This window comes from Dromiciops gliroides, chromosome 1 (assembly GCF_019393635.1).
Source record: "Dromiciops gliroides isolate mDroGli1 chromosome 1, mDroGli1.pri, whole genome shotgun sequence".
Lineage (NCBI taxonomy): Eukaryota > Metazoa > Chordata > Mammalia > Microbiotheria > Microbiotheriidae > Dromiciops > Dromiciops gliroides.
Genome location: NC_057861.1, coordinates 125,998,926 through 126,023,841, shown reverse-complemented (window position 1 = coordinate 126,023,841; position 24,916 = coordinate 125,998,926). Strand labels below are relative to the sequence as shown.

The 24,916-nt window shown below is 34.2% G+C and overlaps 1 pseudogene; it reads right to left on the bottom strand.

The window, feature by feature from the left end:
* Positions 1-15,423: 15,423 nt before the first annotated feature.
* LOC122746421 lies at positions 15,424-24,569 on the bottom strand (annotated as a pseudogene).
* Positions 24,570-24,916: the final 347 nt, after the last annotated feature.

Below are 24,916 nucleotides of genomic sequence, written 5' to 3'. Positions count from 1 at the left end.
TATTTTACTAATTGGGAATAAAAAAAACCCAGCAAAGGTGAAATTAATAAAAGTCAAAAATAACGGAATAGGGAAAAAGAAATATGGATAATCCTCCTAGTTCTAACCTAAGTCTATACAATCCCCAACTCCTTCCAGTTAAGCTAATTCAAAAGAAAGCAGGTCTTTTATGTTAACTCACCACTGCTCACACCACCTGAAAGAAGGGAACTCTAGAAGATCCTATGGAGAGAGGTTTTCTCCTTCTGACATCAGTAGCATACATCACTTCAGGGTGGGCCAGGTGTGGCCCCTCTCAATGAAACAGCCAAATTCCAATAATCTTACCACAAATTAAATAGAGGATTTCCAATTCCAGAACTTAATACAAAGTCTGATATTCAAACTACATATTTTAAGATAACATTTTAACAATGAATTAGTTACTTATTAAGGAGGGGAAATTCTTGAACTAATTTGATTTCTCTTTAAAACAAATTATTTTAATTACTAACTACAATATTAAAAAAAATAAATCTAGTCCATGTAATATATAATAATGATATAGAATAGAATAGAATAACAATATAAATGTGGTCCATGAGTCAAACTGAGGATTTTGTTCCCTTTGTATTTTGTGAATTCACTGATTGGTACTTTGTGATCTCAGTGTTTCTGGGAATTTTTTTCCCCTGTGAAGTGGAGTATTATTTTTTATCATTGTTTTTTCTGAAAGCCCAACATTCCTTAATTTAGCTATTTACATTCTCTTATCAGTCTCTATATTTTTTTATTTTATTCTTAAAATGATCTTGCCTTTTATTTTCTTTCATTAATATTCTTTTTTTCTGTATCTGTACATTTTTATTTCTCTTTTTTGCCAGAAAAATTTAGCTTTTCTACTGTTCCATTTTTCCCATAGAAATTTTTATTCCCTTTAACATTTGTTTTTTAAATTTCTCTCATTGTTGTTTCCATATCTGTACTTACTTCTTTTGTAATTTCACAAAATTCATGTATGGCTCTCCTAAACTATTCTAGAGGTATTTGAACAATTGTGCCACTTTCATTTCTATTGGCTTTATAAATTTTAACCTAATACTATGACTTGGTTAAAGTGACAGCTCAATTTTTAAGCATCATGCTTTGGAAAGAACACTGCTTTTACAGTCAGAAAACCTGGATTCAAATCCTAGTAATGACACTCAATGAGTAAGTGGCCCTGGATAAGCCACTTAATACCCTTGGGTCTCAGTTTCTTTATTTCTAAAAGGAGAAGTTTGAATTATTTGGATTCTGTGGCCCCTTATATGACAATAAGAATTGAACCCAGGTATTCTGAATCAAAATTCATTGCTATTTCCATTTTAGCACAATGACTTTTTTTTTTAATCCATGATGAGAGATTATAAAAGTTGAAGGACTTAGTGGACAAATTTCAATAATGAAGAAAAAAAAATAAGGCACTGTCAATCATTATGCTAAAATGAATCCCATAAACAAAGGTAACACCTATCAGACTAAGAATATAGGTCCAGCATTGTGAGCATAGCATTTTAGATTGTCTTAATGAGTCTATATGATCAATATTACAGAACTATGTATTGATATACCGTCAAAAAGCCAAATGAAAATGTCATGTATAAAAATGAGAGTAGCTCTGTATACATGCTCCTAGAAATTGCCAGAATAAAGACTAAAGTTCTTTAAGATATACTAACCTGGATTCATAAAGAAGGGGTTTTTTGTTTGTTTTTTCAACTTAGATCATTACAAAATTAGCATGGGAATAGATAGCTGGCTCTTACCCAGAAGAAGAAATTTGAAAATAACCTTATTAAGCACTCTGGAAAGCTTTTAATATTTAAAATCTACTCACTTATTACATTAATATTTGTCTTCTTTAATGTGATGTGAGCAGTTCTAATGTGATTAAACATATCCATCATAATAGTAAAACACCCAAACAAAAAACAGATTCCTAATAGTGGTTGTGACAGCAACAGCATTAGCCAAGAATATGATAACATAAAGGGAAATTACTAATATGATATGATGGGATTTCTCACTTTTCCCTCTCATAACTTTCTTCCTTCCTTCCTTCCTTCCTTCCTTCCTTCCTTCCTTCCTTTCTTTCTTTCTTTCTTTCTTTCTTTCTTTCTTTCTTTCTTTCTTTCTTTCTTTCTTTCTTTCTTTCTTTCTTTCTTTCTTTCTTTTTTGGTGAGGCAATTGGGGTTAAATGACTTGCCCAGGGTCACAGAGCTAGTAAGTGTCAAGTGTCTGAGGCCGGATTTGAACTCAGGTCCTCCTGACTCCAGGGCCGGTGCTCTATCCGTTGCACCACCTAGCTGCCCCTCATAACTTTCACATTTCATTTTTCTCTCTCCTCAAGGAGACATAATAGATTTGACCCAGAAGATATATTTGAACTCAGCAATTGACATTCAGCCCCTGGATGTTCATCATATACTAGTAACAGTTACCTTTTGTGTAATTAATCAATTTCAATAATACCTTAATTCCTCATTCAAATTTAATTCAGTTAAGATTTAGTAGACATGGGAGAAAAATTTGGAACAGGAAATCTTATGGAAACAAATACTGAAGACTATCTCTACATGTAACTGGAAAATAATAAAATAATTTTATGGTTAAAAAAGAGATTTAGTGGACATGCTTACAGGTTGTTGTTATTGTGGAGTTATTCCAGTTGTGTCTGACTCTCCATGACTCCATTTGGAGCTCTCTGGGAAAAAGTACTGAAATTGTTTACCATTTTCTTCTCCAGCTCATTTTTATTGATGAGGAACTGAGGCAAACAGGGTTAAGTGACTTTTACAAGGTCACACAGGTAGTAAGTGTCTGAGGCCGGATTTGGACTCAGGTCCTACTAACTGACCATGTCCTATCCACTATGCCACTTAGCTGCTCTTTTACATGTTACTACACATTGATAACTTCACATTATTTTTTTTTAGCTATGAGAAATGACAGATCTGAAATGACATTAATGGTTCATGAAATTTGAAATTGTTCAGCATGTAGATGAATATAGATAGCTAAATTTCAGTAAGTCAAAATTTTACTAAGTACCTACTGTGTGCCATGGACTGTGCTATATGCTGGCTATACAAGGAAAGGCAGAAGACAAGCCTTGTCCTCGAATACCTAATCTAAGGGAGAAGACAATAAGAAACAAATAAGTGCAAACAAGCTATGTACAGAATAAAATGGAAATAATCAAAAGGAAAGGCACTAGATTTGAACAGAATAAGGAAAGGCCTTCTATAGAAGGTAAATTTTTAGCTGAGACAGAGGAAGTCAAGAGACAGAGATGAGCAGGGAGATACTACTTTGTAGTGAGGACAGACAGGGAAAATGCTGGTGAATGTAATTAAGCCACCAAAACAGCTATATTTATAGTGTGTGTGTGTGTGTGTGTGTGTGTGTGTGTGTGTGTGTGTGTGTGTACTACAGATCCTTTCTTAGAATGTTTTAAACACATAAAGTAGAATACATTGGATTACAAAAGACATCAATTAAATTGCAATAGTTTTCTTTTTCTTTTTTAAGAAATAAACACATAGTCCCCTGCTTTAAAAAATCCTACTGTAGATGAAAGATGTGGAAGGGGAATTACTAGAAAAACCTATCCAAGTAATGAATTCTCTGGAAGTTAGAATCAACCAAATATATGATATGTGTGTATTAGTAAACCCATAATATATGTGTATACATATACACACATATGTATGTACATATGCATTATATATATTCAGACATATACACATATACAGAGAAAGGGAAAGTGACATTGAGAAATGGAATCACAGTTTGTTTGGTCCATTCTAATTTTCAGAGAATCCATTATTTGGGTAGGTTTTTCTATTAGTTAAACATTTATAATATTTTCTTTTAAATAATTTTTTTAAATCCTGGGTTTTTCTAATATAGAGATGTATAGATATCTTTTAAATCTATATGTGTATATGTGTGTGTATTCTTCTGAGTGAGATTATTCTAATTGAACAGTAAGTCGGCACAATGGAGAGTGTGACAGGCCTCAAGTCAGTAAGAATCATCTTCTTGGGGAGCAGCTAGATGGTGCAGTGAAAAAAGCACTGGCCCTGGAATCAGGAAGACCTGAGTTAAAATCTGGCTTCAGACACTTGACACTTGCTATCTGTGTGATCCTGGCCTCATTATTCTGTGAAGAAGAAGGAGGAGGAGAAGGAGGAAGAGGAGGAGGAGGAGGAGGAGGAGGAGGAGGAGGAGGAAGAGAATCATCTTGTGTTCAAATCTGGCCTCAGATACTTACTAGCTTTGTGAAGCTAAACAAGTCACTTAAATCTGTGGACCTCAGTTCCTCATCTGTAAAATAAGATGGAGAAGGAAATAGGAGACCACTGCAGTATCTTTGCCAAGAAAAACCTAAATGAGGTCACAAAAACTTGGACATGATTAACACAACTGAACAACAATAATTCTTTTAAGAGAAGGAGAGAAACCACACATTTTTACTCCTTACCAAAACAAATAGTAACCATTCTATTTTGTATAGCAATTTGTCTTTTTCATAAAAGTACTGTCAGAGAGATAGGAGTAGTAAGCAATATTATTTTGACATTGCAGATAAGTTAGAGAGGTTAAGAGATTTGCCTAAGCTACAGACTGAATGCAATGGGAGTTTGGAGAAGGGCAAGATTAGTGTGGTCTGGATGAATTGGGAAAAGCATAACCAAGTTGAATATATCCAGCTAGAATGTAATTGGCCCAAGAGTTTAACTATATTAAAAAATACAACAAGATTAATATTGAACGTAGGCCTCAATAATTTTCATCTTTCTGACCCCTCCTTTTTTATAAACAAGTGGTATGCTTATGGACTTATTATAGGCAATAATTCTTACTTGCTTGCAGAACTCTATGGGAAAAACTTCTTTGGAAACAAATATTTTAGTTGTTTCCTTGTGTTTTTTTCCCAAGATCATAATAATTTCTAAACTCTGTAGCACGTGTTCAATTATCTTTAATTCTATGATGCAGTCAACTAATAATTATAAGATAAACTGCCTAAATCAACTCCACTCAGACAGGTATTTAATCAGGTATATATATAAAATATTTTATTCAACTTATCTTTTGGAGTATATAGTTCTACTAATTAAAAACTAGGAGACTAAGATCACATGGGTCTTGATCTACTTCATTGGAAGAAAACAATGGAGAATTGAGTGTAAGGAAGAATGTGAATTTCCAAGTTTCTGAGAGGGGAAACTGTCCTATCTTTTCTAGTAGAATACATTCTATATAACCTCCTCTTTCTGCTCTTTTCCTAACTACTCTTTCCTTCCCTACTGCCTTCAAACATCTCCCCCATCCTTAGACAATTTTTGCTATACCATCCCTCAATACTATATCTTCTTTTATTTCCTTAGCTAACTTTTTAGGAAAAGTTAATCATACCTGTTGCCTCTACTGTTCTTTAACCCTTTGCTATCTGGCTGATGCTGTCATCACTCAACTTAAATTGATCTCTCTAAAGTGTTTGATAAAGAAACAAATATATATACTGTATATAATTATATATATATACATATATATATATATATATATATATATATATATATATATATATATATATATATATATATTTGTTTCTTTATCAAACACTTTAGATTCTAGGCTCCTCGTAAGTAGACATTATTTCTTTTTTGTACTCTTGCTGTTACTGAATTATTTCACTTGTGTGTGACCCTTCATGATCCTATTTGGGGTTTTCTTGGCAAAGTTGCTGAAGTGATTGGCCAATTCCTTCTCCAGCTTATTTTACAGATGAGAAAACTGAGGCAAACAGGGTTAAGTGACTTGCTCTGGGCAACATAGCTAGCAATTTTCTGAGGCCAGATATTAACTGAGGAATGTGACTTTTCCTGATTCCAGGGCTGCCCCTCTATCCACTGTGACAGTTAGCTGTTTCTTATAGTGCCAAACAAGGTGCTTGGCCCATAATAGGTACTTAACATATAATTTTTGACTGAATTTAACAACTCCCATTTCTCCCCAGAGGATATGGAATTCTCTTACACTAAAACAAAATACAATCTCCTCCCTCTGGGAACTTCTGTTCTATTGAGGATGATACACCATATGTATATGAGTAAATATAAAATATGTATAAAAGAAATACAAAGTCTGACAGGTGGGAGTAAGCTGTTTTGTTTAGAGTTGATCAGTGTTATAACTGTCATTGAAGGGGGCAGCTAGGAGGCACAGTGGATAAAGCAAGAGTCCTGGATTCAGGAGGACCTGAGTTCAAACCCGGCCTCAGACACTTGAAATTTACTAGCTGTGTGACCCTGGACTAGTCAGTCACTTAACCCTCATTGCCCTGCAATAAAATTTTTTTAAAAATCATGCAAAAAAATAGATAAATGTCATTGAATCAATGACAGTCTCAGGAATATTGTAAAGTGTGTGCCTGCGTTGGGTAGGGATAGTTGATTAGATTACTTCTGAAATCATACCAATGTTAGGATTTCATGCAGTTTAAGAAGTGATGAAAAGAGTTCTGGAAATGTTACATGACTTAAAAAATTGATCCTAATTTGTAAACTCTGAGCCTTAATACTTGCCTACTTAATTTTGTCCACATTTCCATCAGACAAGCCAAATTAGACCCAAGGAAACATCCAGTTCAGAGCTACTTACTCTGATTTGTCCATATGACTCCCAGGTAAATGATATCCCCAAATATCGCTCTTTTGTTCAGCAATTGTACCAAATTTTTCAACTTTCTGGAATTTCTGTAAGATCCTATTCAGCTAAAAAGCAGAAATATTCCCCCATGTCATCTCCAAGAAGGAAAAATGTCTCCAAATGCAATTCCTCAACAAAATTTCCTTATAGAATCAGTTTCAAGTGGTTACTTTTTTAATCTGAATCCTTTGGAATTTGTACTGATATCAACAGGAAACATTCATTAAATTCTGCCCATTTGAGAAAACTCTGAAGAGTTGGTTTTCTTCCTATTTATATAAGTATATACAGAATATGACTTCATGAAGAGTTTCTCCTCTAGGAAACTTGGAAACTAACAATCATCCTGATTCTCAATTCTTGTCATCTTCTTCTTTTGCTCATTTTACAGATGAGGAATACTGAGTCAAAGAGGGTTAAATGAGTTTCCCAGGGTCACACAGCTAGTAAGAGTATGAGGACAAATTTGAACTCAGGAAGAGTCATCCAGACTCTATGCTCAGAACTCCATTATGTCACCTAAAGCACACTTACCAAAACATATCTGAGTAGTAGTTATCCATCTTTGCTGAAAGACCACCAATCACAGGAAGCCCATTATATCCCTAGGCTGCCCATCATATTTTACAGTAGCTCTATGTGTATTTCTTTTGAACCTAAATTTGTATATTTGTACTTTTTCCCATTTCTCCTATTTCTGAGCAATGAGTTCAAACTAAATATTCCCACTACCTTCAAGGGATCCTCATATGGTCATGTGGTAGGAACTTAAAGTCCTTTAGCTTACTGGTTGTCCATCCCCTCAAATCATTGCTCCTTTTCCTTGTTAAGACTAACCTCTTTGCATGTGCACTTGATGTTATCCTGTCCACTCCACTATCTTCACCAAGAAAACCCCAAATGGGCTCATGAAGTCTTGGAAGGGACTGAACAACAAAATCAGGGTTCTTTCAGGGACATTGTTCAAGATGAAATTTCTTGCAACTCTTCAACTCCATCATTTTATTATTCTGTGACCTTGCAAAGAGATATTGCTTTTGTTTGTCGTTTGTCTTTCCTTATTGAAGAGTAGTACCAATGACATCAGCAAAGCGATGTCATGACTTGCAAGTGAATTGGATTTAAGTAAGGCAGAGCTGTGCAAACTTACCAGCCTCACTCTCTCCTCTGGAGCCATCTGGGTCAGGTGGCCAGATACAAATCAGGATGACTGGAGATGAGAAGGAACAAGAGGGTAATGTAGATATCTGCTTTCTAAATATCTGGAATAGATACATGCCTGTCATTGCACTAAAGAACTGTTTTTTTCTAATTGATTAGAATCAGGAAGAGTCATCAGAATGGTCTTTCTCATTGTTTTTTTATCTTTTGAATGTCTCAGCAAAGATAGGTTTTATTTGATAAATTTCCTTTTAGTATAATGAGACTTCTGAACAAAATTCTTAATATTTAAAATCTCTTACATTTTGATCCTGGACCAGTTTTTCAGACTGTCTTATAACTTTCTTTTTTCATCCCAGCCAATTCATTTTAAACAAGCTTCTTCCTGTACACACATAGATTTCAAAAAAATTAAAACTGAACTTTCAAGGTTATCCCACCTACCTTTCTAGACAACACATTATTTTCAGTAATCTTGGGATATGCTATATATACTACATATCTTCCTTCAGGCACCCTGTCAATTCTGTTATCATAAATTGTGGTCAATGGTTATATATGCAGACTTGGGGCAAAGCTTTACAATTTTGTGTATCTTCTTTCCAACTCAATTTCATCATCTATAAAATGGGGATAATCATACTGACATTAGCTACCTCAGCGTTAGTCTGAAGATGAAATAAGACATGCTCCAAACCACTTTGTAAATGTTAAAACTATTAAAATGTCAGCTGTTACTATCATAATTATTATTATTGGGTATAAGAATTTTCTTCATTTATACTTAAATTTTAATATCCTGTATTTTCCTATGACTACTTACATTTATGCATATTCAAATCAGGCCTAAATGTAATTTTCCCCATGGCTACTGTAATAGCTTCAATGGATCTCACTAAAGTTGTTTTCTTTTGCCCTCACTAAGACTTCTCTAGAAAGTGTTGGAAATGGTGTCCAGGGACAAGAGGCACTCAAGAGAAAAAACTATGCTTGTATGTCCTGACCTTATTTCTTACAAACACTATAGTGTTAGCGCCATATTTTGAGGTTTTCTCTGTAACAGGACCATGGAACACCGTACTATTCTCCTGTTTAGAAAGTTGTTAGGCAGGGGATTAGGGGAGAGGCAGAAGGGTATCTCCAACCCAAGGAATAAATTAACAAAGATCTTCCTCATATCCTTATATATTCATGAATATATGTTCCTGAATCCCAGGCTTGCCTCACCAAAACTAGTAATTATGTTTTTAAAAATGAAAAAGAATTACCAAGATATTACATGAAAGCTTTGATTTGAGTGGTTGGGTTATCTGACCTCAGATATCCCTTCCAACTCCAAGTGTCTGACTCCAGGAATTCATAGTATCACTAATTTTCACCTATGTATCATCATATATGTGTGTGTGTATATATATATATATATATATATATATATATATATATATGAAAACTGAATAAAGAAATTATAGGTCATGATATAAAAACTGAATGCTTTGAAAATAAAGAGTAGTAGAACCCTATAATAGATAATTTTATACTAATACAGAGAGCAAAATGGAGCAGCATGTAAGGTCATAGAGTTAAAGTCATAATTGGTTTTGAATCCCTGCTGTGCTACTTACTCCTTGTGTGTTCTTCAGAAAATCATTTAATCACTTTGTCTCAGTTTCCTTATTTGTAAAATGAAGTGATTTGACCAAGATGAGTCTCTTCAACTTCTAAATTTTATGATAATTCAAACCTGTGCACCAGTCTAGAGTTCAAACACAGGAAGCTTTCCACTAAAAATTCAAAATTTAAATACAATTTACTGGCTGTTTGACCCTGGGCAAGTCACTTAACCCCTAATTGCCTCTCAAAAACAAAAACAAAATCAAAAATGGAAATGGAAAAAAAATGTTTTTTAAAAGTCTCCTTTTTAATTCTATGAAAAGAAACATAATGACATCAACATGAATGTTTTTCAAATACTAATTTTGGGCAGGCAGTTGTTCTGTCTTATTCCTAAGTGCACTTGTCAAGGTAGAGCCACATATTTAAAATGTCATTGCAAAAATAATAATTAAAACATGGTGGCAGTGTCCTTTATAATTTACTACAAAGACATTCCAATAGCAAAGGGATAGATAACTGGACCTGACAGGCACATCATTGTGGAATTGTGATGTCCATATTTGATTCTGTTTCCCATATATAGTTCACCAAATTAAACTAATTAAAAAACCTTCAATTTCAGTTATTTTATGGCCTTCATATTAAAAAGTACAAATCATCTTGAAACTATCAACAGATATGGTCTCATTTTTTTTTAGGCCGCCTTTTGAATTAACCTTTCTGCTTCATTTTTTAAGTGATGCTTACAAAATATGTAAGCCATTAGTATGTACCTGCTGGCATTATCCCGATGATTCATTACCATACAGTAACATCAGGATGACGGTGTTGTGATGATGTATTATAGTAATACATTAGCAATGTAGCAACAACCCGATGATGTATTGGTATAATATATCATAAAAGTTATTCTGGTTGGAGAATCCAGGAGACTGGTAGCACTTATAAGCTTTTTCCCCCCACAATAAATAAAAAAATAAATAAAAGATAACTGAATGCTACAACAAAAACAGGAAAGGTAGGTGGAAAAGGAAACATAAATGGATGAGATTAATTCAATTCAATTAAAATATGACATGTTAAGGGGTGTGACAGTGGCCTCTGGACTAGACAATAAAAAGAGGCAGTATAGTGCCTTGGAATAATAGGGTCTATGAATTTAATGGTACATGTTGATGGTGTGCAGTCAAAGTTGTCAATCTACATTAATCAATGGATAATATAATATTGGATGAATACATGAATAAATGCATACATGATCAAATGAATGAATAAAAAAATTAAGTACTTACTATTTCCAAAACATGGTAAATTATAAATATTCATATAGAAGTACAACAGAGTCCTGGCTTTTGTGGATGTCAAATACCAATGGAGGAGACAGGATTTATGATTGGAATAGAAGGAAAGTTCTAACAAACATTAGGGTTCAGAGGCAAGTTAGATATTAGTGCACCTTCCTCAATGTCATTTCCATTGATACAAATATAGCTTTCTGATGTTAAATCATTTGACAGTGCCAAGGACTTTATTGATTTTATTAAACTTTCTTTGTATCCTAAGTTGCTATGGCTGATAAAGAGGTAAGAAGAATCCAGAAATTAGACCTTTTTATACCATTTGACCTCTTGAATTGTTTTGCCTACATAACCCAGCTAAAGAAGAGCTGATGGTATAAGTTAGGGAAGTCTGCTATTCTTGGAGTCCTTCAAATAACCTTACCCCATCAGTGGCAGTGGGTTAGTAATTAGTTTTGGTGGTGCTAGAAATGACAGTCCTTTCTCTATGGGTGTTATAGCATTCACTTTGAAATTTTCAAGATTCCTGATTTCACCAATGGAAGTCATCCCTCTACCCATACATATAAAAATACCTTACTAAATGTTTTTTGAGGAGTTCCTATGGCCAAAACAAATCATCCCTAGGTAGCCAGTCTTTTGAAAACAAGCCTCTTTGAACTGAGTTGGTCCCCAGATGCTTTATACATCTGTCCCTGTGGTCAAACTTGAATGTTTTCCTGAGCTTGTACTCTAGTGTCATGGCTTTTAAGAATTCAGGGGAATGGAAGCCAAGACTATAGACTAGCAGGAACAAATATAGTGGACCTAATTCCTTCAAATAGTCTGATGCAAAGATAATGTACCAGACAGAATACTGATTATAAAATCCAAGAAGAAATAATTGTCAGCCATTTTCCCAGCCTAGCTCAGCATAAGGAGACTGATAATAGAAGTCTGTGGACTCTGGGGAGAAAGTCTAACAGTAGTATGTCTTGAGGAGCATTAACGGCACAGTGAGAGGCTATACACCAGGGCAAAAAGGAGGTTCCAGATCTAGCACAGAATAACCTAGAGATGAGTAGGATGCAGGCATCATTTCTGATAGCTCTTATGTTCACCACCACCAACGTAGATCAAAAACAAAGTAAGACGACCAGCACCTAGGAGTACCATTTCAGAGTGATGAGTAGTCACTGGCCCTGGGTTATGTATGTCTCAAAGAAGGAGCAAGTTTCAAAGCAAGAAGTAGCTGTGTGTCTCTGACTCCAGAAGTTGAGAGGGTCTCATTTCAAACAGCTAATCCAGGCTAAATCTTAAGAGAAACACTCATGGTAGGACTCCCAGGCCAAAAGGGATTACAGTTAGCTCTTTCATTATAAACCAACTTAATTTTTTCATCTGAATGACAGTGGATGAGTCCAGTAATAGTTCACTGAAGTTCTACACAAGGCAAGTCTACAGTCCTGTTGCTTAAATCAAAAACCTGAGTTAGAAACTTGCAGAGTTCAGAGCAGGGAGGCAGCAATCAGACTTTAGGAGTTAAAAGCTTGTAAGGTTTTCTTTTGATATTTTATTTTTTCCTAGCTTTCCATCCTGAACTGACTTTGGAAAAACACAATACTCAATGTCCTAAGAAAGCAGCAGGAGGACTAACCTAGATATTACCCTCTAGAAGTCTAAAGAGTCTTTCCCTAACATCAAGACTAAAGTGAGGAAGTAGGTTGGAAGAATGAACAAATAGAAAAATAACCCCATCCTTAAAAACATATTCCAGTGACAGATATGTTCAAGATACAAACCCAGAAGAAGAAAATGACTCCAAAATAACAAGCAAAACCTTACAGAAAAAAGCTTTAGTAATAAATTCAAGTTATAAAAGCGATAAAGAAATAGTTTTATGTTTTAAAAAATAAATGAGGGGCAGCTAGGTGGCACAGTGGATAGAGCACCAACCCTGGAGTCAGGAGGACCTGAGTCCAAATCCGGCCTCAGACACTTAACACTTACTAGCTGTGTGACCCTGGGCAAGTCACTTAAACCCAATTGCCTCGCAAAAAACAAATAATAATAATAACAATAAATGAAATAAAAGCATTAGAAAAAACAATGGAAAAGAAATGAAAACTATGGAAGAAAGAATATTCTTAAATGTTTCCCTCCTTAGATTTAAGTAATCCTTTAGTTTTATTGTCATTCATCCAAACTGTGTTTGCAGATGAAGTTATTTCTTTTGATTGTCTTACAATTGTCTATTGTGTTTTATTTTGTGTTCATGTGATGCTAGCAGTACCAATGATGAAACAAGCTATATGAAGTCCTTGCTTATAACTGGTAAGATATATGTCCATTTTCTCATTAGTATGGGTGTATGATTAAGGCATTCATAGCTTCAATCTATGTCATGCACACTTATGCTTTGCCTGCTTTAATGGTCAGTTTCATATGCACAAAATCATTTCAGGAGAGAACATTGGTATTTCTTATTTATTCAAGGACATTTTACCTTTATGTTAACAGAAGACAAAGGAGCATTTAGCTCCACTCATTGTCCACAGCTCCTTTGTCTAGCTCTACTGTACTCCATATCAAACTATTCATTCCAATGATTTGGAGTAAGAACAACCTAGATCCTAGTTCCAACCCATCCATTTCTTTGACTCAGGAGCAGTTGCATAATATTGACTTCTGTGTTATTCTGATATCATCATAGCCCAAATCATTAATGTTTCAGGTTTCCTGTCAGTCCTTCAAAGCTATAGTAATGATTTCAGGGCATACCAAGTCCCTACTGTACATCACTCTGACTAGCATTCTCCTATTATTCTGTCCCAAATCTCTATCAACTTTGCATGGGTGATGGGTTGGACTTTATTGTGTTTATTGTTTCTGTTGTTTTCTCATTTTCATTCATTCACACACACATATATACATATACATACATACATGTATATACATATATATATATATATATACATACACACACAGAGGGAGAGAGAGAGAATTTCATAGCTTTTTATCTGTAGCTAAAATACAAGGTATCTGTTTTATAAGACAAACAATTGGCTATACTGAAGATTTATTATATTGTAATATAGATCTCTTAAAAATGCAATTTTCATTATTAAAAATGTTTCCACCTTTTAAAAATTGTTTACAGTTTGCAAAATTATTCAGAAATCTGAGGGTATGTGCACAGGTCTGCAAAGAGAGCTCAATTAGAATATGGTAAATCCTTTACAAGTTGCATGCAAAGGACCATCTGCCAGTGTAAGTTTATATCCATCATGACTTTTTTTGTTTTTTTGTGGGGCAATGAGGGTTAAGTGACTTGCCCAGGGTCACAAAGCAAGGAAGTGTCAAGTGCCTGAGGCTGGATTTGAACTCAGGTCCTCCTCAATCCAGGGTCACTGCTTTATCCACTGCACCACCAGCTGCCCCTTCCATCATGACTTTTTTTTTTTTTTGGTGGAGCAATGAGGGTTAAGTGACTTGCCCAGGGTCACACAGCTAGTACGTATCAAATGTCTGAGGCTGTATTCGAACTCAGGTCCTCCTGAATCCAGGGCAGGTACTTTATCCATTGTGCCACCTAGCTACCCCCTCCATCATGACTTTTTAAAAATTGTAAAACATTTTAATGTGAGCTTACTTTCCTTCCATTTTCCTAAACAGTAAAGTATTTAATAATGAATTGAAATTAAGGAAGAACTGTGGTTACTATGGAAGAAAACAGTTCTATTGGGTTTTGGGTTTTTTTTTAAGGGCAGTGAGGGTTAAGTGACTTGCCTAGGGTCACACAGCTAGTAAGTGCCAAGTGTCTGAGGCCGGATTTGAACTCAGGTCCTCCTGAAGCCAGGGCCAATGCTTTATCTAATGTGCCATCTAGCTGCCCCAGTTATATTGATTTTGAGGGTTCAGTATCCACTAAAAGCAAGAAGCTAGTCATAAAGAGATAGTGAGGTTGATGATTGTGCAGCTCTGCCTCACTTAAATCCAATTCACAAGCAAGTTAAGACATTGCCCATAAAGTCTTTGGTCCGCTGAAAATGAAGGATACACATCAACAATGGATAGAGCACATGGCCAGGTTTCAGGAAGACCTCAACTTAAATCTAGCATCGGACTCTTACTAAATGTGTAGCCCTAGGCAAATACCTTAATATAACCTATGTCATTCTCCTCATCTAGAAAATGGGGACCATAACAGTACTAACTTCACAGGATTCTTTTAAGGAATATCTGAGACTATATCTATCTATCTGTCTAGCTTGTGTATGTATACATATACCTTTATATGTGCTGAGTGATTTCATATTTATCTATCCATTTATGTGTGTATACACACATGCATATATGAATATATATGTGTATAGCAAGCGATTTCATATCTCTCATCTCTCTCTCTCTCTCTCTCTCTCTCTCTCTCTCTCTCTCTCTCTCTCTCTCTCTCTGAAATCACTTAGTACAGTGCCTGGCACATGCAGGCACTTAATAAATGTATATCCCCTTCCTCTTTAACCCCAAATGCCTCAATGCTTATTTGCAACTTTATCTTTATAAGAACTAGTCTGGGACCCCATTTAAAGTATAAGGATGGAATGCTTAAATATTCAGAGTCTCAGTGAATTGTTCATATTCCAACTGCATATTTCATTGAACTATATTCTATGTTTCTACACTGGCTTGAGTGGGCATAATCCAAAAATGAAAAGCTTATATTCATTCAATTCTTCTAGAGCTCTCTGGCAGCATCTATTAATAGTACAATGGGATGACTTCTCATACTGTGTCATGTTATTTCTTCAACTAATTCCTAAAAAATAAGGGATTTAGTAGTTCTGTAATATGCATACTCATTTTGTCTAAATGTTTAATAGATCTATATATCTCCCTCTGGGACTCATCATGGTAACTCTAATGGAATCTTTGACCTCAGTGTCAGAAATCAGAAGGAAACACAAAGATATTTCTAGTATCAAATAGATATTTATTAAAAGTGTTTGGATACTTGTTTTCTTGATTCATAACTCTAACAAATTCAAGAACAATAAATGTATGCTTATGGCTTTAGTACTATAAGGCAAATGTATTTCAATGCTGTATTCATCTTCATCTATCTGTCCAGACTTGAGGTTATACATTCTTATGTTCTATAGTTCTCCATAAAGTGTTTTTTTTTTATCAGTATGAAGGTCATTCAAAGATGCTATATATCCACCCTAGAAAGCACATATCGAGCTAGGGGAACATGATAAGAACTGAATATGAATAATGTCTGGGTAAAAGATGGAGACACCTGGGGCAGCTAGGTGGCGCAGTGGATAGAGCACCAGCTCTGGATTCAGGAGTACCTGAGTTCAAATCCGGCCTCAGACACTTAACACTTACTAGCTGTGTGACCCTGGGCAAGTCACTTAACCCCAATTGCCTCACTAAAAAACAAACACACAAACAAACAAACAAACAAACAAAAAAGATGGAGACACCTGTTTATAATCCTGAGTAACACAACACCCATAGTAAGAATATCCTACATAGGGAAAATAATGTCTCTTGCAGGTCTTCTTGGTGGCTGTGCTTGTGAAGGACAACATTCTAGTTGTATATTCAGCTGAAGACCTGAGAGGCTGTGTATTAGCTCCAAGCATGCCCAGCTTTCAGGTCTAACCATTAGATTGGACATCTTAAAGCCTGTTCACAGATGATACATGGGGTGATATTTATGAAGGTAGCCTGTAGTGGGAGGTGATTCCTCAAGAAAGGCTTAGAAAGGGGACAAGCTACTACAGGTCCTGCCTAGGAAAAGGAGGAAGAGATGACTTTGATTGACTAGGGGATTGCTGGATGGGGGACTGCATAAGTGCTACTTGAATTGAAATGTATTTCTTTGGCATAAGCGAAATGTTAGTGCAAGGATATGTTCACTCTAATGGATTCTATACTTATGCTACAACAAGTAACAGACTGAAATGATTATTTATTTTCACTTACTTGATTAATGAAAATGTACCTATTGCCAGCCTCCAAAAGAAGGCACCTAAAATTAATATAAAATATTAATGGCTACATACACTGTAATCAATGAAAATGGCTCAACTTCATCATCTGTCTCAGGGAAGTAAGCTGGGTATAGGTGTGTTACCATTATAAATGTTTAAATGTATTCTTGGAATGAAAAAAAAAAACACACTAGCTAATTACTATTATTTACCATTTTCTTTAGAGCTTGTTCACATTCTAAATATTTACTATATCCTGCTTATCTGCTTTTTGTGCAGTTTTCATTCTTTAAAATAAAATTATTTTAATTTATATTAATAAAGTGCTTAGCCACAGTACTTGGTACATATTAAGTGATTAATAAATACCTGTTCCCTTTCATTTAAGATTTCCCCAGTATTGACCCTAATATTCTAATGATTTAGTCCTTTCATGTTTGGGTAATTACTGATGAAATAATACCTTAGATCAAAAATAAAATAATATTTTATATAAAATTACCTAAAATGGTACTCTTATCAGAGTACCCAACAGCTCAAGATGGACATTCAATAATTTCTGATCATCTATTTTTACAAATAACCTTAAAGGTAAATGGATCATAATATTAATTGTCTAGTTACCAAAAATTCATATTATTTGAAGCAAATATTTATAGCAATTGTTTTAGGGAATCAGAATCATCCTACCTTGACAGTATGCTCATTGCCTTCACTTATTTGTATATTTTTCATAATTCCCCTATTAGATTATAAGTTCCTTGAAGAAAAAATGTTATTTTTCTTCTTTCTATATCAAGCACTTACACATAGTGCAACTTAATAAATCTATGCTGAATATATTTGAATTGTAGTTCTATGGAAATAACAAACACTTTCCCTTTTAAATTAAAATGCCCTACTTTTAGCCTAAACCATTGGCATCAAACACATAGAAATGGGGCCACTAAACTATAGCTATATATCACTGTCAATCTCATATGGACTTTGAATATTATATACTCACATTATCTATGTTTTTTGTATTTTTATTTATTTTGTTCAATATTTCCTAATTACATTTGAATCTAGTTCTTCCACAATCAGGAGCATTCTAATCTGTGGGTTTGATACTTCTGGTCAACACAATTTCAGATGTTTCCAAACTGTCCTTTATTTTGAGTACTAACAATTTTATTAATGTGTATTAATAATCTCTATCATTCACTCTTTTATATTAATGAAAAGATATGTTTAAATTGGGTGTGCTTAACTTTGCAATCCAAATGTTTCATTTATATGAATAAATTACCCATTTCCATCCTCAGCCAAGGAGAAATACTAATAGCTAGGTGGCAAAATAGAGTGCCAGACCTTGACTCAGAAAGATTTGAGTTCAAATATGACCTCAGACACTCTCTGTATGACCTTTGCCAGGTCACTTAATCTCTCTTTGACTCAATTTTCTCTTCTATAATATAGATAACATAAAATCATCTATTTCTCTTGGGTTGTTATGAGGTATTAATTTGATAATGATTTTAAAGCATTTAGCAGAGTACCTGGTACACAGAAAGCACTATAAAAATGTTAGCTATTATCATTAACCATAAAGCAAAATCTCATGCATTTGGATGTAACTGTTGACTAAAGCATCCCTACATAGATGATTTCTTGATGTTTAAAGAAGACTTCACCAAAGGAGATTTTTGAAAGTCAAGATGGTGTAGTAAGTAGTAAATTGCCATAACTCCTATATTCACCTCCAAGCAACTATAAAGTAGTGCTCCCAAACAAATCCTGGAAAATCAGAACCAGCAAAAAGATGGGGTGAAACAATCTTTCAGCCCAAGAAACTTGGAAGATTAACAGGAAAGGTCTGTCTCACTCAGATAAAAGCCGAGCATAGTATAGGACAGGAAGTATCCCAACAAGGCACACCTCAGCAAACCAGTGGTAGATCCTAAGCCCCAGTGAAGTGGAACAGTCATACACCAATATCAGTACCTTCCATGTCCCTCAGAATATACAGGGGAATGGGCAGACTCCAGTTCTGAGTTTTGCCACTTGGTTCATATTAGCACCAGGCAAACAGGCAGCCTCCAGCAGAAAAAATATTAATTGGTTTCAGGCCATAAAAGTGCTCAAAAAGGACTTTGAATGTAAAGTAAGAGATGTAGAGGGGAAAAAATAGAAAGAGAAATTAGAGTGATGCAAGAAAATCATGAAAAAAAAGTCAACTGCTTGGTAAAGGAGAGCCCAGAAAATACTGAAGAAAATAACACCTTAAAAAAGACGAGACTAGTTGGTAAAGGGGGTACAAAAAGCCAATGAGGAAAATAATTTCTTAAAAAAAAGAATTGGCCAAATGGAAATGAAAGTACAAAAGTTCTCTGAAGAAAATAACTCCTTAAAGTTAGGATTGAGCAAATGAAAGTTATTGTCATTATGAGAACTCAAGAAACAATAAAACAAAACCAAAATAATGAAAAAAAAATAAGGCAATGTAAAATATCTCATTGGAAAAACAACTGACCTGGAAAATAGATCCAGGAGAGATAATCTGAAAATTATTGGACTACCTAAAATCCATGATAAAAAAATAGCCTTGACATCATCTTCCAAGAAATTGTCAGGGAAAATTGCCCTAATATTCTAGAACCAGTCATTAAAATAGACAATGAAAGAATTCACTGATCACCTCCTGAAAGAGATCTCAAAATGAAAACTCCCAGAAATATTATAGCCAAATTCCAGAGCTTTCAGGTCAAGGGAAAAATATTGCAAGCATTCAGAAAGAAACAATTCAAGTATCGTGGGGCTACAGTCAGGACAACACAAGATTTAGCAGCTTCTACATTAAAGAAACAAATAGTTTGAAATATGACATTCCAGAGGGCAAAGGAACTGAGATTACAACCAAGAATCATCAATCCAGCAAAGCTGAATATGATCCTTCAAGTAAAAAAAAAATAGGAATTCAATGAAAGTGAAGTCTTTCAGGCATTCTTGATGAAAATACCTGAGCTGAATAGAAAATTTAACTTTCAAATACAAGACTCAAGAGAAGCATAAACAGGTAAACAGGAAAAAGAAATAATACGGGATATTAAATTTAAACTGTTTACATTCCTAAATGGTGAGATGATACTTGTAACTCATAAGAACTTTCTCATTATTAGGGCAGCTGGATTGAATATATTTGGACAGAGGGCCAGGTGTGAGTTGAATATGAAGGGATGGTATCTTTAAAAAATAAAATTAATGGGTGAGAGAGGAATGCCCTCGGAGAAAGGGAAATGGAGAGGGGGAATGAGGTAAAGTGTCTCACTTAAAAGACGCAAGAAAAAGCTTATACAGTGGAGGGGAAGACAGGGGAGGCACCCAAGAGTGAATGAACCTTACTCTCATCAGAATTGATTCAAAGAGAGAATTACACACACAATTGGATATAGAATGCTATCTTACCCTGCATAAAAGTAGGAAGGGAAGGGGATAAGGTAGGTATGATAGAAAGGAAGGTAGATTGGGGGAGGGGGCAGTCAGAAACAAAACACTTTTGGGGAGGGACAGGGTATAGAATCTAGAGAATAGAGTAAATGTTGAGGGGGGGAAGAGGATGGAGAGAAATACAGTTAGCAATTGTAACTGTGAAAAATTTTTGAAGCAAGTGTGTGTGATAAAGCTCTTACTTCTCAAACATATAGATAACTGAGTCAAATTTATTAAAATAAGAGCCATTTTCCAATTGATGAATGATCAAAAGATATGAACAGTTTCAGGTGAGATAATCAAAGTTCTCTATAGCTATATTAAAAATGCTATAACTCACTATTGATTAGAAATATGCAAGTCAGAATAACTCTGGGTTACTACCTCATATGTATTAGATTGGACAATAGGACAAGCAGAGGAAAAAGACAAAAGTTGTAGGAGATATGGAGAAAATGATACAGTAATGCACTCTTGGTGGAATTGTAAAGTGATCCAAACATTCTGTAGGATAATTTGTAACTACCGACAAAGGATTATAAAACTATTCATATTTTTTGATCTAGTAACACCACTACTTGGTTGGTTTCTAAAAAGGTGTAAACAAAAAGTTAAAGCACCTATATGTACAAAAAATATTTATGGTATCTCTGTTCTGGTGCAAAGAATATGAAATTGCAGGGATCCCCATCAACTGGGGAATGGATGAACAAATTGTGAGATGTGATTATAATGGAATACTATTGTGCTCTAAGAAATTATGAGCAGGATGCTCTCAGAAAACCTTGGAAAGACATTAGCTGATGCAAAGTGAAATGTACTATGTACAAAGTAACAGAAATATTTTAAGATGATTAGCTGTAAATGACTTAGCTATTCTCAGCAATAAAATGATCTAAGTCAACTCTAAAGAACTTATGATGAAAAATGCAATCCATATCCAGAGAAAGAACTGATGGTGTCTGAAGACAGATTAAAGCATAATTTCTTTCATTTCATTTTCTTGAGGTTTTTTTCTGTTTGTTTTCACAACCTAACATGGAAATGTTTTGTATGATTACACATGTATAACTTATATTTAAAAGCTTGCCGTCTTAAGGGGAGGGGGGAGGAATGAATAGAATTTAGAGCACAAAGTTTTTAAAATGGACATTAAAATTGTTTTTACATGTAATTGAGGAAAAACAAAATTCTAAACAAATGAAAAAAAGAAATGATGGGAGAATGGTTTAAAAAAAAACTGGAAAGACTTACATGAATTGATAAGCAGTGAGCAGAACCAAGAAAACACTGTACACAATAACAGCAATATCGTATAAAGATCAGCTGTGAATGACTTAGCTATTCTCAGCAATACAAAGAACCAACAAAATTCCTAAGGACTATGCTGGAAAATTGTATCCACCTCCAGAGAAACAACTAATGGAGTCTGTATGTGTGTGTGTGTGTGTGTGTGTGTGTATATATATATATATATATATATATATATATATATATATATATACATACCATTTTTAAACTTTTTTCCCATTTTTTTATTCTGTGTTTTCTTTTACAACATCAATATTATGGAAATATGTTTTGCATGACTTCATACATATAACCTATATAAAATTGCTTACTTTCTCTATGAGTGGTAGGAAAGGGAGAGAGAGAATTTGAAACTCAAATATTAAAAATCATTTTTACATGTAATTCTAAAAAGATGGATTATTTTTAAAAATAAATATAATAACTGTAAAAAATATAGAATACTTGGTTCAGTACCTGCCAAGACAATTTCAGGAACTATATGAACACAATTATAAAACATTTTTTTTCCCACAAATAAAGTCAGATTGCTCATTGGTAGGCCAAGCCAATATAATAAAAATGACAATTCTGTCTGAACTAATTTATTTATTCAGTGCCACACTAAACTAGAAATTGATAGCACTACAAAAAATAACAGTAAAATTCATCAGCAAGGACAAAAGGTCAGAAATATAAAAGGTGTTAAAGAAAACAAATGCAAAGGACGGTGAACTAGCAATACCAGATCTCAATCTATATTATAAAGAAGTAATAATCAAAACTATCTGGTATTGACAAAGAAATAAAGTGGTAGATCAGTGGAACAGTTTAGGTACATACACAAGACACAGTAGTAAATGACTATAGTAACCTAGCGCTTGACAAACCCAAAGATCCCAGGCTTTGGAATAAGTACTCATTATCTGACAAAAAAAAAAGACTGGGAAAACTGGAAAATAATAGGACACAAACTTGGCAGAGAGCAACATCTCACACAAAATACCAAAATGAGGTCAAAATGGATATATGATTTAGACATAAAGGGTGACACCATTAGCAAATTTGAAGAGAAAAGAACAGTCTCCTGTCATATCTATGGGGAATGGAAGAGTTTGTGACCAAACAAGACAGAAAGCATTACAAATTTAAAATTGATCATTTTAATTATATTAAAATAAAAAGCTTTTAAAGAACAAAACCAATGCAACCAAGATTAGAAGGAAAGAAGAAAACTGGTAAACAATTTTTACATCCAGAGTCTCTGATAAAGGCTTCATTTCTCAAATATATAGAGAACTGAATTAAATTTATAAGAATATAAGCCATTCACCAATTGAGAAATTTGGTTAAATTATTTGAACAGACAATTTTCAGATGAAATCAAAGTTACCTATAAGCATATGAAAAAGTGTTCTAAATCACTATTTATTAGAGAAATGCAAATTAAAACAACTCTGAGGCACCACCTCACACATGTCAGATTGGCTAATATGACCAAAAAAAAAAATGAAAATGATACATGTTGAAGAGGATGTAGAAAAATTGGGATACTAATGCACTGTTGGTGAAATTGTGACCCAACCCAACCATTCTGGAAAGTAATTTGGAATTGTGCCCAAAGGTTAATAAAAATGCATAATTTTTGATCCAGCAATACCATTTCTAGGCCTGTATCTCAAATAGATCCTAAAAAAGTGAAAAAAGACCTCCATGTGAAAATATATTGATAGTAGTCTTTCTTGTAATGCAAAATATTGGAAACTTAGGAGATGTCCATCAATTGGAGAATGGTTGAACAAGCTGTGGTATATGAATGTAATGGAATACTATTGTGCTATAAGAAATGATAAGCAGATAGATTTCAGAAAAACCTGGAAAGATTTGTACAAGCTAATAGAAAATGAAAAGAACAGAACCATGAAAACATTGTACACAGCATCAGCAAAATTGTGTGAGGATCAGCTATGAATGACTAAACTCCTCTCAGCACAACAATGATCCAAGACAAGTACTAAGGAATCATGATGGAAAATGCTATCCACAACCAGATAAAGAACTGATGGTCTCTGAATGCAGATAAAAGCATATTTTTTTCACTTACTTTGCTCTATTTTGTTTTTTTGTTTTTTGTTTTTTGCTTTGATTCTGTTTCTTCTCTCACAAATGTGTATAATATGAAAATATGTTTTACAAGAGAACACATGTATAACCTATATCAAATTGCCTACCATTTTTGTAAGAGGACAGCAGAGGGAGGTGAGGAAAAGAAAAATTTGGAATTCAAAACCTATAAAAATGAATGCTAAAAATTGTCTTGACATGTAATTGGGGAAAAAATAAAATTCTATTAAAATAAAATTTAAAAAACTGAAAATAATAAAGACTTTCCAATCAGGTTTTAGTAAATGCAAATAGGCCCTGTTTGTTCTCATACCCTACAATGATTTCAAATATCTGTTTACCAAAAAAAGCAAAATGTAATTTAAAGTTTCCTTTTTATTGAGTCATGTTTGTTCTACATTTCTTTTCTCATTGTGTATAAAAAGGCAGAATTATTATTGACAGGATCACTAAAAGTTTCAGATGATTCAAATAAAAGTTTTTGAAATAGAAAATACCCAGGAATATATGTCTGGCTTATTTCTGGTGACATATTGCTAGTGTTTTCTCACTACCCTTCCTTCAAAACCAAAATAATTTCACTTTTTCCCTTCTCTGAACAATAACTCCCAAAACAAAATAATTCACTTGTAGTGGCTATGACACTGCCCAGCTGGGAAGGGGCACACTCAATATGGTTAAACCACAAAAGAGATGACACATCTCTATAAAGAAGTCTCATACATTTTGTTCCATTAGTACAAGGACAGAAATACAAATGGATGGCCATAACTGAACTTCAGCAAAGATGAGGAGCATTGTAGAACTAGAGGAGACCTGTGCAGTTGAGGATGGTAAAATCAAATCTAGCTGCCTTACCTTCACCCCCGCATATGCAGCTTTCTGGAGACATCCTGAAATTTCCATATTAATTTAGTGAGTATCAATTTTTCTTCAGTCTAAAAATAAAAAACTTTTTCCCCCTTGGCTCTGAGCATCAAACTTCCCCTATTTTTCTTTACTTACAACTCAGAAAGGTTGAAGCATGGATTGAATCAATCTGAAATGGACAGTGGATAATGATTTGGCATTAGCATGTTATGTCTATTTAACTACTTTCACCAAAAGTATTTCTAATGCTCTGACTCACAAGGTGAAATAGGAGGTACTTAGTTGTCTAGGTGCCTTCAAGTATGCCAGACACACAATTGCCCACCTCTTTCAATAACCTTTGCTTGATTCAACTTTCTGCTAAAGTTT